Consider the following 12,957-nt stretch of genomic DNA (forward strand, 5'->3'; position numbering starts at 1 on the left):
AAAAAGCCAGGAGGCGTGAAGCTCTGGCAGGGTACTAGAGTAAGGTTACCAGATTTTTTTCAATGAATCCTGGGACACTTTTCAACTTTAATGAATTTTGTCAGGGGACTGGTTTGTAAATCCGGGGACTGTTCCCTGGAAATGGGAGGTCTGGTAACCTTATACTAGAGTCCTCCCATCTCCTTCCTGAGCTGAGAAAGCGTTAACTAGGCTTTGGGAAGAAGGCTGGAGGACTCTAGGACCCTATCAGAGCCTCACGCCTCCTTCCCAAAGCCCAGCGCCTTGCTTACTCTTTTGGGAGGCAGTGCGGAGGCGGTGTCAAATGTTGCTTGGGACCGCACAAAAAGGTATTGAGGGCCATATGTTGGACCCACTTGCGTTAGCCCTTTGACCAGACCGGAACTGAAACTGCATATCTCCTATTTATGTTCCCAAAAAGGGGTGGGGGAGGGAGAGTGGGGAGAGGGCAAGACGGGAGGGGGGAGGGAGGGGGCAAAGCCATGCCCGCCCTGAGAAAGCTGCTGTCAATTCTCCACAGTTTATTACCAAATTTCTGAAATATTACATTTTTTTATTATAGCCAAACTCACTTCATTGCATTTGACAATACAGATAATCACATACCATATGCTTGAGTGTTTTGAAAGCAATGTATGTTGACAGCACTTTTTATTCATGATGCATAATTCTATTCACGGCTAAGCAAAGAGGCAATGAAGCACCCAGGCTAGGGTGGTTTTTTTTAGTGGCTTAATAACAGATTAACAATACTGCAAGCAGATGACACTTCACTTTCAGTCTAAATGGGAAATGTTCTTTGGTTGAAAAGAAGGGCTTATCAGAGGGATACTCACAAACACATTTCTAATGACTTTCGGCTATCGTAACCTGGCTTCTGAAACCTAATATTGAAAACAAAGGGTAGGGCACCATCCAATCCATGCTTTAATCTCATTGGCGCATGACCTCCTGAATAGCACACTGAGCTATTAAGATGTTCAAAATGGGCCCAGTAGAGGTAAAACAGCAATATACAGAGTTCTAAGTGAATGGCTTAAAGATAGCAATTCAAAGTGAAGGGCAGATGAGGCTCCACAGAAACACACCTTTTCCATCCCAGAATATCTCCTTGATGCAAGAGAAGGCTGTGAGGGCTCTGGTTCAACTACTCATCGGACCTTCTCCTAATTTTAAACTAAACCACCACCAATTAAAAGGTGGAAACTGGGAAGCACAAACCATATTCAGATACTGAAAACGTGAGATTATCCACACAATGATATAAAAGAGAGATTACAAAGAAACAGGCCTATGTTGTCTGCAAAAGCTTCCAATCCGAGGAAGTGAAAGTTTCTTCCTCAGACTCTAAAGAACACTCCAAAATGACCAGTCCAGAAAGTGAGGAAAGAAGAAAGACTGTAATATAGCCAAAGTTTGGGCAGTAGCAGCAGAAGGCTTTGTCCATCCCAGGGTCACCCAGTAAATGTCTAACATCAGCCTTGTCAACCTTGTAACAATTAAGGAAGAGCAGAGAACATTTATTTACTATGCTTATATACTGCCTTTCTGCCAAAATAAGGCAACTCATATTTTATAATAGTGTTTAAGGCTGCAATCCTAACCCCACTTATCTTGGAGTAAATGCCAGTGAATTAGACAGGGCTTACTTATGAGTAGACATGTTTAGGATTGCAATGCAAAAGGGAATAAAGGAAGGGAGAAAAAAATAAGCACAACTGAGGCACCAACTGTGAACAGAAGTGTGCCAATCTAAATTTTTCTATGGTTTGTTACTGTAGATCATGACATGAGTAAAGTTTGGCATAGCTTAATATGAAAAGAGATCCCCATGATGAACTTGAGTCTTATCTCTAACGTGTCCTGGAAGGCATAGAGGAAACACCCTGAGCTCCTAATACTTTGTGTAAAGATCAGTACACATGCAATATAGTTACCAGCAAAATCTATTGAACAACTCCTGTTAAAGAATGGTTGCTGCACAAATAGTAAGATAACTTAAGACAGGAAACAAACAAGAAGCAGTAGTTTAGTCATTGGTCACTAGAATTATACAGTGGTACCTCGGGTTACAAATGCTTCAGGTTAAAGACGCTTCAGGTTACAGACTCCGCTAACCCAGAAATAGTACCTCGGGTTAAGAACTTTGCTTCAGGATGAGAACAGAAATCGTGCTCTGGCGGCGCGGCGGCAGCAGGAGGCCCCATTAGCTAAAGTGGTGCTTCAGGTTAAGAACAGTTTCAGGTTAAGAACGGACCTCCGGAACGAATTAAGTACGTAACCCAAGGTACCACTGTATTCATTCAGTTTCTAAGAATTGCTCATCTCAAGGTCCCTTCCCTTCTCCATTAAAATGTACAAATCTGTACCTAAACCCAACATCACTTTCAATGGCTGGCTGGCTTTCAAAGCTTCAAGAAAGCCCCTTTTCACCCTACGCTCTCAGGGACCAGCCTGGCACACCATGCTTTGCTTCAGGACAGATATGCCTTTCCCCTTTTCTTTTTTTGCATCACTATTAGCATGGGTTCTGTGGCAAAATTGTCATGCACACTTTCTGTAGGCTTTTGAGAATAGTTAGAGGTTCTTTCAGTCTTTAGATCAAGGTGTGTATGTACTGTAGGATTTGCTGCCTGCTTAAATTGTAATTTTGCTGCCTGACGCAACTTTTATCTCTTCTGTCACTTTAATTTCATGTAATAAACCAATATTTATTTTATTTCTTTGGTGTGAGAACCTCTTGTGGGCACAAGGTCTTTCATTAGGAATTGAATTGCATTAACTGAATTGCAGGAGATAGTTCTGGGAATGGAAAAGCCAAATGGCAATTGGTTATGCCTAGACTGCAGGAAGGGAGCCTTCTCTGTCTCACTTCCCTTTCAGATATAGCCAGGAAAATGGCTGCTGATGAAGACAGTCCTGAGAGGTGAGGAGTCAAATGGAAGTCGGTCCCAGCCAGGCTGGTTTATTTTTTTTTGGGGGGGGGGTCTCACCTTTCCCTCTGAAGCTGGGCATGAGTGACATTAGAGATTTATACCATGATCTGTTTCACAAATAACACTAAGCCATGGTTTCTTTAGCTTAACTATGGTTTGTTTGTACATCTGAACCTACCAGCTCAAGTAAATATGGTTAGTTTGTGGCCAACAAACCAGAAAATGAAATTCTGGTTAAGGTTGACTTATGAACCTTCACCTCTGCTTCTGTTAACTGGTTTCTCATCCAAACATAGTATTCTGGATTAACTCTAGTTTGCCTCAGTGCTCCACCATAAATGTCTACTAATTAGAAAATAATACCAATATTAGGCAAAACAAACTGTAATTATATTACTCATCTAATTAAACATACCATGCTTAAAACAAACCATGGCTTAGTGTTAGTACAAATGCAGCCTTTGTAAACATGAGGGACTTGTAGCACATGTTTTCTGGCTGGGCACCTTTGCCTTTAGCAGTTCAGTGTGAGACATCAAATCGACAGATGAATCTTTCCCAATCAATATATTTCAGTGATGGGAAAACCTGAACCTGGCTGGATTTTTTTTTTACTTGGAACACAACTGTTGAAGGCACAGAAGACCCACCAGAGAATGTCAGCAACTCGTAAGTGTCTCACCGAGGCTCCACCTGGGCCACAGGGCTAGTTTTCTTGGATAAACAACAAGCCCCATAAGCAGCAGCAGGTTCTGCTGTTCAAAACAAGTCCCAGCCTACCTATCCATATACCTTTTTGGCATATTAACATCCCGAGTGACACTTTGAGAGAAATGAAACACATTACTCTTTCAGCAGCAATGCAAGGGAGAGACCTATGAAGCTATTTTCTTCTTTTCAGTGGAAAAAATAAACCCTGAACCGAGACTTTCTGTAACCAAAGGATGGATGATTTACACTTTATCCCAGGGCTTTAAAGTGTCCCTCTTAGAACAATCAAGGCCATTTCATGCTTCTCTTAAGCTTTTTCATTTGCTACAGAGATTTGCGCAGAACAACTGTAAGCCTATTAGATTATGTTACATTTAGAGGGGAAAGCGTCTAAAGGAAGGGGGGGGAGCCCAAACTACTCCATCAGAAATGCTTGCGCTTGATCTGGCATGCTTTTAATGCTCGTGGCTCAGCATAACTCAGGGTCTTAACCCAGAACATCTCTCAGATAAAAGGGGTGGAAATGCTCATTTCCCCCAACCAGACAAAATAATAAAAATAAATGGAGGGGGCATATGTTCAAAGCCGTAGAAGGCGAAAGAGATATAAGAAATGGAGGCAACTTTTCCCTGGATCCCAGTGCTGGTGTGAAAAAGCTTTTAAAAAATTCCTGAGGAGCAAAATAGACTGGAGGTGGGCAAATGTTGTCCCCATCTTCAAAAGGGGGGGGGGGGGGAGAGAAGACCCAGGTAACTACAGTGGTACCTTGGTTTTCAAACATAATCTGTTCTGGAAGACCATTCAACTTCCGAAATGTTTGAAAACCGTAGCATTTACTTCTGGAAGCCGCGTGGCATGTTCAACTTCTGAAAAGCGTTTGAAAACTGAAGCAGTTACTTCCAGGTTTTTGGCGTTCGAAAACCAAAATGTTTGACTTCCAAGACGTTTCAAAACCGAGGTTCCGCTGTACCTGGTTTTCTCCTGTTCTGGAGGGTAGGACTCGAACCAATGGCTTCAAGTTGCAAGAAAGGAGATTCCGATGATACATGGGGGGGGGGACTTTCTGACAGTAAGAGCTGTTCAGCAGTGGAACAGGCCGCCACAAGAGGTGGTGGACTCTTCTTCCTTGCGAGTTTTTTAAACAGAGATTGGATGGACATCTGTCATGGATACTTTAGTTGATTCCTGAATTGCAGGGGTTGGACTAAGTGAGCCTTGGGATCCCTTCCAACTCTAAGATTCTATTATTCTACTACAACCTAGTGGTGCAGAAATAAAACTGCTACCACATTTGCAAAGCTAAGGGTTTGGTATGGTTTCAAGTTGGATGGGGGACTGAGTGTAGAACTCTACAATTTCTTTCTTTTTGACAGAGTTCCTGGATTGGTATTCCTTTCATGTGATGGTTCTGAGGCAGCTGGAGCTGGAGTTATGAAAGCAGTGGGAAATTGAGGAGAGATGGATTCGTGAAGAAAGGGGATCCTTGATGGTGAATCAGGAGAATGCTGTGGATGTAGTGTATCTTGATTTCAAGTAAGGCCTTTGACAAAGCCCCCTATGATATTGCTACAAAGAAGCTGGTAAAGTGTGGATTGGGTGAGGTAACTGTTAGGTTGGTGGACATATTATGCTTCGAGGGTGGTAAGCAGCTAAGGTTTACACAGCAAACTAACTGGCATGTGTTCTATTACAGAGGCCTGCCGCCACCAAGGGAGAAGCATTCTGGTTGCAAGTGATGGAGAATGTATCCAAGTTAAATATCAGAGCTGTGATCCACTGGTTGATCCTCAGCAATAACCATCAAGGGGCCCTTTTCCTTATGAACCCATATCTCCTCAATCTCCCATTGCTTTCATAACTCTAGCTCCAAATGCCTCAGAACCATCACATGAAAGGAATATCAATCCAGAGCACCCTAAGGTGGGTTTATGCTTAGGCCTAGTGTTCACTGGTATAGTCAATCTCAGGGCTGTGCCTGCTTCAGGCTGCAGGTGGGAGATCATTTATTCATTTAATAAATTCCACAGTTTGGTTGCCCCTACAGACAAGGCCCTCTCCAGTAAACACCCTCTTGACACACTTGAAGGCAGGTGACACACAGAGAAGGTCCTCTGTGGATGATCTCAGAGGAAGGTTCATGTGGGAGTAGGCAGTCCTTTAAGGGCTTTCAAGGTCAGAACCAGCACTTTGAATTGCACTCAAGAAATGTACTGGGAGCCAGGGAATATTAAACTTATTTTCTTTACCTAGAAAACTGGCATGCCAAAGAAAGAGAAAGGAAGTGGGCAAGGGGGGGGTGTATTGCCTTATATTCAGAGCCCACCTGGAAATGTTTTTCTTTTCTTTCCTTTTTAAAAAAAAATCCCAGATCAGATTTTGAAGCCAAATTTCTGCTGGAACCAAACTGTGAAATGAAGGGACAATCCACATACTTTTAGGTTCACTCACAACATCTATCAATCATGAGTTAGGCTCTTCTTTGAGGTACCTAATGGAGAAAGCAATCAATATAATGCAATTCAGCATATTTCCCATCTGATGGGTTGTTACAAATTTCCATCTTAGACAGAAAGTGAAGCTGCAGAGCTCAGTCAAAAAGAGCACAGGAAAGTAACTAAACAGAAGATGCTGGCTTAATAATTAAAGTTTCCACCTCTCATTTTAAGGTATAACAAAAACCCAGTACATAAATCTTTGTCTTGGGACCCCTGCCCCACAAACCAAAGTGCAAAAGGGAAAAAAAGCAAGTCTTATGGAAGATGGGAAGGAAGGGTGTTCAACAATTATAGAGCAGCCACTTAAAGTGTCTCTCTTGGTGCAAATTCAAGGGAGCGCCACCAGAGAAGGCAATGAGATATGAATGTGTTGGTCTTGCATATGCTGAGGTCGTAATATAGTCCCACTCAAAATGAACTCATACTTAAGTGCTAAGGCAAGAAGTCTCTAGGTCAAGACCACCCTCCCAGGAGTCTTGTCCTTTTCTTCGTTGAATCAATTGCCAAAAATATATGTGTCAGAGAGATAAGCTAGAAAATTGCACCCCCTTCCTCTTCCATCAACCCCCTGCCCTGACAGATCATAGCTTTGCCTCAGATCAAAACACAACCAACAAGCAGCCAAGAGCTAAAGGCATGTACAGCCACCATGAGCTAATCTGGCACAAGATGGAACAGATGTGCCAATTGCTTATTAAAGCTGCTCCCCATTTCTCGTAAGGTACCAATTGGCGACAGATCCTGCCTCTTGAAAGATGGAGGCACAGCACACGCCCAACAGGACTCTATGTCTCAATTAAGTTGTAACGGCCTGTTCCAGGGGTCTTTATTAGTCCGGTAATGATCACTTAAAGAAGGTTAGAGTCCTAAGCCAAGGGCACCCAATTCTATTAGCTGACTTGTTAAAAGCTGCCAAGCAAGTCATTATTTCTATAACCACTTTCTTCACCTTTAATGATGGCGCTTTTACACTTTTGTTCCCGATGTAAATGACTGCAATTCACAAAAGCTTGGAGGGGAGTGGGAGAAAAAACTCGCCAGCTGCCGCCGGAATGGCCGGGCACAGCTATCCCACCATGGAGATGATTCATGAGATACAGCTCTATAAGAGTCTGGCTGCAGATTTAGATCAAAGGCCAGCACTCTGTTCTCACAGTGGCCATCCAGATGCCTAAGGGAAGCCTGCCAGAAGGACCCGAGTGTAACAGCACCCTCATGCTCATATTCCCCAGCAACTGGTACCCAGTGCATATTGCCTCTGGGGCTGGAGGTAATATAGCTGTCATGACCGGTCTGCTCTTACAGCCAACCAGTTTGGTGCCCATCACTTCATCTTATGGAGTTCATAGTTTAGCTATACACTACAGGAATAAGTACCTACTGTTGACTGACCTAAATCTAGTATTAAGAGAGAGGAAAGAAAAACCTCGTGTCTATTCACTTCCTCCACACTGTGCATAATTTTATACATCTCTCCCCTCCCCACTGTTGCTTGCCTTCCCCCTTCCCTAAATTAAAAAGGCTTTTTCCAGATGCAGGAATTGCTTCAACCCCTGGATCATAACTCACTTATATGAGACTCATCCACATTGATTTCAATTAGGCTTACCACCGAGTACACATGTATATGATTGTACTGTGAATCATTCAAAGAACAAATTAAATTTATTAACTCTTTGACAAGAGCTGCAGTCCAACAGGCACATGGTCTTGGTTGCCTGTGTGGTTTCTGGATAGCAGCAGGAGGAAAGACTTGAGTATAGTCTGTGTTTAATAGGGATGAATACATCAGTGTATTTCCAGTTCATGTTAATTTCACATAAGTCAATTCTATCCCATTTCCACAATAAGCTGACAATTTTTAAAAAAGCAAGAAAATGTATTTTAAAAAACTTAATTAAATACTATTTTATCAGAAGCTATTATTTAAATATAAATTTTATTTCAATGTCTGCATTTCTAACGCTTCCTTTCTTAAACACTACCAGTCCAGAACACATTTACCATCTTGGGAACAATTCATTTAAATCTCGTTTCTTGAAATAATGATGTTGTTAGACTGACCAATATTCATATAATTTTATTGCAAAAACTGCCTGTGCTTCATTTCAAGGTTCGCGCTCTCTCTCTCTCTCTCTCACACACACACACACACACACACACACACAGAGTGAGAGAGCAAGAAACCTGTGATTCCTGGTTAATACAAACTCATTAGATCTTGAGCCAGGGCCAGCGTACCCATGAGGAAAGGTGAGATGACTGCCTCAAGCAGCAGGATGCAAAGAGGCAGCAGATCCCAATTTAGATCTTTATTTCCCCACCACCAACCCTTGTTCCTGTTGTAGATCCTTCACTCATCATTTCCTCCCTGGTGAGGAAGGAGATTCCAGTTTGTGGTTCACCTCAGGCCCCAAAATGTATTGGGCTGGCCTTGGTCTTGAGACAGCTGTAGCTTCACTTAAGAATTTTTACTAACCAAATGTTTACTACAAGGCAAGGCAACTCTGAAGGTCAGACTGCTGCTGCATACCAGGTGGCATGACAACAAGTAGCTAAGATCTCTCATTTTTATTAATTGGTCATCTAGTCGACCTTACTGTCTTTAAGATATGAAATCTTGTAACTTGCAGAAAGGTTTTTATGCTCTTCATCTCCAACCGATGGGTGCTGGGAGATACAGCAACACAGCAATGGAGGAAAGGTTACACCCATGTAGACCAGGTCCATAATGTGCATGACTGTCCTTTGTATAAAGCCTGCTGAGACACTCGGGATGTATGCTTGGTCAGATGGCTTTATGGCCAGCAAAATCTGAATAGATTTTCATGCTGAAAGACAGTAATAAGATGGTGACCTAGAAAAGAAGAATCACTTGCAGTGGGCATAGCTTACGTATGATCACAAATTGTGAGTAATGAACTATCAAACTGCAGAAGTGACAACCATAACTGAGTGTTAGCGGGCTATACCGTGCATTTGCAAGGATATAGTTTTATATATCTGACATGCCATAAAGCAAGGTTTTTTTGCTGAGCAGTAGAGAAATATTAATATTCAGCTCTCCCCACCTCACGATAATCCCTTTCCAAAACACAAGGTACAGATAGCTCCACTGAAAACATGAGTTGCAAAGAGAGAGAGCAAGACAGAGACAGAGAGACAGAATATACTCATTTATCTATTTTAACCCTTAGATTAATTAACACTTTAAATCAGCTCAATAAGTATGGTGCAAACCAAAACATATAAAACAAAACTCTACAGAGACCCCCACACTGTGGCACTCCAGCCAAACAGGTGACTGGCAAGTTACCTGTACCCCATGCGCAGAAAGGAACTAAGCAGAAACCAACCAACAGCCAAAAAGACAGGCTGGGCATATTCAGGGAATGTGGGGAGATGGCAGACATGCTGCCGCGTTCAAGTTCTCTGCCTTGATGCAGCCTAAATTGCATTCTGCTCTCTGTCTCTCTCTCTCTCTCTCTCTCTCTCTCTCTCTCTCTCTCTCTCTCGGCTAATTAGGTAAATTCTACTCTTATTTTGTATGAAATGTATCTATTTCGTTCTTAAGCTTTTAAAAATGCAACTTGTCTGCACACAAGTCAATGGAGCACAAGGCTTCTAAGTGCTTTGTTTTTGCTGGGAGAGGGTTGCAGAGAGAAATGTAACTAGACTGGATGCTGCTGAAGGGAAATCTAAACTCCAGTCGTCCCATCCTGTCCGGCAATATTAACAGTGGATTACATTACAAGACAGTCATAAGCCTCTACTGCTCTTCAGCACACACACAGAGAGCCATTGCCACAAACCTGCCCCCCCTCCAGCCGCCACTTACAACTGTGGATAATGGGCTGCATTAGCATAGTACTTTAAAATGTATTCGTTAAAAGAAAAAATGTTTCTCTTGTGAAATGAGACCTCGGTAAGAAAGTGCATCAGCGATGATTTTTGCTGCCCAACCACAAGAATGCTAAAATCCTGGATTTTTCCATTGGGCAGCTCTCACTTCCATCCCAGGGGATGAAATAACCTAAGCTTCGAAAGATGGAGCTTCTTTGGCAATTGAACTGTATGTTGAGAACCACCCTATATCAATGGATATTGCTCCTTCACTTAGATGCCAATCCTAGTTGTAACTTCCCTCACAGGCTCGTTTATGATTGGGCACAATACTATCCACACATTCTGCCTGATGACGCTGATTCTAAAGGAGCTAAAGACAGAAAGAAAGAAAGAAAGAAAGAAAGAAAGAAAGAAAGATTAAAATCTTGGCCAGCTAACGGGCCACACTGGCATCAGGTGGCATGGCCAGAATCCAGGCAAAATTTGCCCCCAAAAAAGTATGTGCAAATCTAGCCATAGAGTGGCTTTGGCATTTTGGGAGAATATTGCTGGGTAATGCTGGTGTTGCACAACAATGTCCTTATTGTTTAAAATATGTAGATAAGATGCTCACAAAGGTATTCATTCTGCAAAAAGGGGAGCTTAATTTCTAATTATTTGCTCCAGTTTCCCATGTGCACCCAAAGCATACCTAATACGGAAGTATCTTTTCCAGTGTACCCATACGCAGCTTTGCCACCTGGCATGATATCTTTGCTAGTGTCTTTCTTTTGAATTTTAAAGTCTTTGAGGAGCTAGGCTTATACAAGGGAAAGAGTTGCAGTTGGTAGGAGAAAAAGTACTTTCAAGAAGAATAAACACATTTTGAAGATAGTTTAAGAAGGTGTGCAAGATGCTGGTACTTATGAAAGTGGCTTACTTGTTTCCGCATTACAATAAACTGCAGTTCCCTTAACACAGTCGTGTCATTAGTTACTTGAGTGGTTTGCTTCATGCACAGGTAAACATTTAACACATCTTAGGTGTATGCCTACAAAATAATAGTGCACAGATCTGGCTACCTCACATTCAGGTGGACCTGTTGGAGAACTGTTGGAGAACTGCAACTTGCTGTTGAATGTATAGACAGTGGTAAACTGGGGTTGGCTGTGCACAATGTGCAAAACAGTCTTTAGGTGAATACAAGCATGTACACCTGTATGTTTTTTCCCCCTGTTTGGGACTTGTCCGAGAGGTTCATGGATCGTGAAACAAGTGTACCTGTTTTTCATCCGACAAGTGTTGGAAGCCATGTTAGCACAACGCATACATGGTCACAAGAAAAGTGGCATGTAGAGACAGGGGACTGAATATGGCATTCTTGGATGACAACTGGTCGAAGCAGCTGTACTTTACACAGTAGTCCAGCATGGCCAATATTATGGATGACACACACAAGCTGCCAAGCTTGGGAACTCATAACTGTCAAGGTACAATATGGCGGCCTGCCAGGCCCAGAGCTTTCACATTCACTATGCCAGAACATCCACACACAATTTAATTGCATTATAATTTCAAAAGTGCTTTTCAAACTGAAAAAAGACATTCACTGATTAACCAGTGAAGAGCAAAATTGTTTATGAAATTGAATACAAAAAGCTACAGAAATGTAATTGGGTCGTTCTAGCACCTAATTTTCAAGCCATTTTCCCACTTATTTAATCACGAGACACAAAAGGAACGAGTGAATTGACTTCATACTAATTAGATTACTCCCTGCGATACTCACAGCCCATATTCCAACTGGTTGATAGCAACGTTTTAAAAATGAAACAAAAGCAGGGGAAAATGACAACAGCTTGTCTGTGGGATCCACTTATTTCAAAATTGGCTCCTTGTCTATGGGAACGCCATCAACGGGCTGCCAGAGGAGACCTTCCTCAACTGCAGCTCTTCACTCCCAAAATAGGCCTGGCAGTAGCATGTGAGAGCCAAATAGCACCTCAGAGAACAGTTTGGGATCCTAAAGGCCCAACTTGTACAAAAATGAGAATTAGAAATATTATGCATAATAGCGATGCATAACGAGTCTCAGTAGATTCAAGGTTATCAGTACACGGCAGCCAATATCCACTCTGTCAAACACAGTAATTAGGGGAGAAAATTATTCCTAAAGGCACAGTCCACTGGGAAGTTCTCCTACTAAAAGATGTATTGAACAGAAGATGGCGCCCATTCATTTCCACGAGTCATACGAAGGGGAAGATTTCAGCGGATTGTGTCCACTCTTATTAATTTAAACAGGCAAAGAGAAACAAACATCATAAAAGCTGGAATCCAGTTAAAAAATAAACATGTCTGATTTGATTCAAACAACTCCCGAGTAGCAAACCTAATTATCCACATTCACCTTGCAATGCCAAAGCAATTGAAAATAGAAAGAATTCATTTGTTCAAAATTACTTACAAGGAAACACAAAGCTCCAAATAAAAATAAGAAGGGCAATGAAATAAAAATGCTTCCTAACTCAAATGCTGGCCTACCCGTCAGGTGCTCTCTTTCCCTTATCGACTGACATGAATGAAATTCCATTTTTTCCCTGAGCCATAAGTACTAACTTATGGGGAGATACCATAAGTTAGTACTAAGGAGGGTCCTAGCCACTCTTACTTTCTCCACTTAAAGCAGGAATAGGGTACCTGTGGCTCTCCAGCCCTACCAACCCTGGTCGATGGCCAAGTGGGGTGGAACCAATGGATATTGGGAATCCAACTACATTCGGAGGGCCACAGATGCCTCAGTTGAAGATCTCATGGGAGGGAAGGGCACCCCTCTCCCTAGGGAGACCTCAGGATTGCCGCCAGCCAGAACAGATGATAAAGGCAGGTATATAGGTTCACATTGTATAGGTCTAAACTTACACACACATATTAGACGTGGCTTCGCAGAAACCAACGGCTATTTAGCTCTT

General features: G+C 42.3%; 1 protein-coding gene across 46 annotated transcripts in view; it reads right to left on the minus strand.

Moving 5' to 3' along the window:
- Positions 1–12,957, minus strand: part of MSI2 (musashi RNA binding protein 2) — a 448,144-nt gene that overhangs the window by 119,520 nt on the left and 315,667 nt on the right. Inside the window, exon 1 of one of the 46 annotated variants that reach the window (XM_080983092.1) lies at positions 12,908–12,928. The exons of the other annotated variants lie outside the window; for them this stretch is intronic. The gene's annotated coding sequence lies outside the window, so the exon portion shown is untranslated. Of the gene's footprint in view, positions 1–12,907; positions 12,929–12,957 lie in introns of those variants that run through there. 46 annotated transcript variants of the gene reach the window in all.

Source organism: Podarcis pityusensis (genome assembly GCF_964106645.2).
Source record: "Podarcis pityusensis genome assembly, chromosome: 15".
Taxonomy (NCBI): domain Eukaryota; kingdom Metazoa; phylum Chordata; class Lepidosauria; order Squamata; family Lacertidae; genus Podarcis; species Podarcis pityusensis.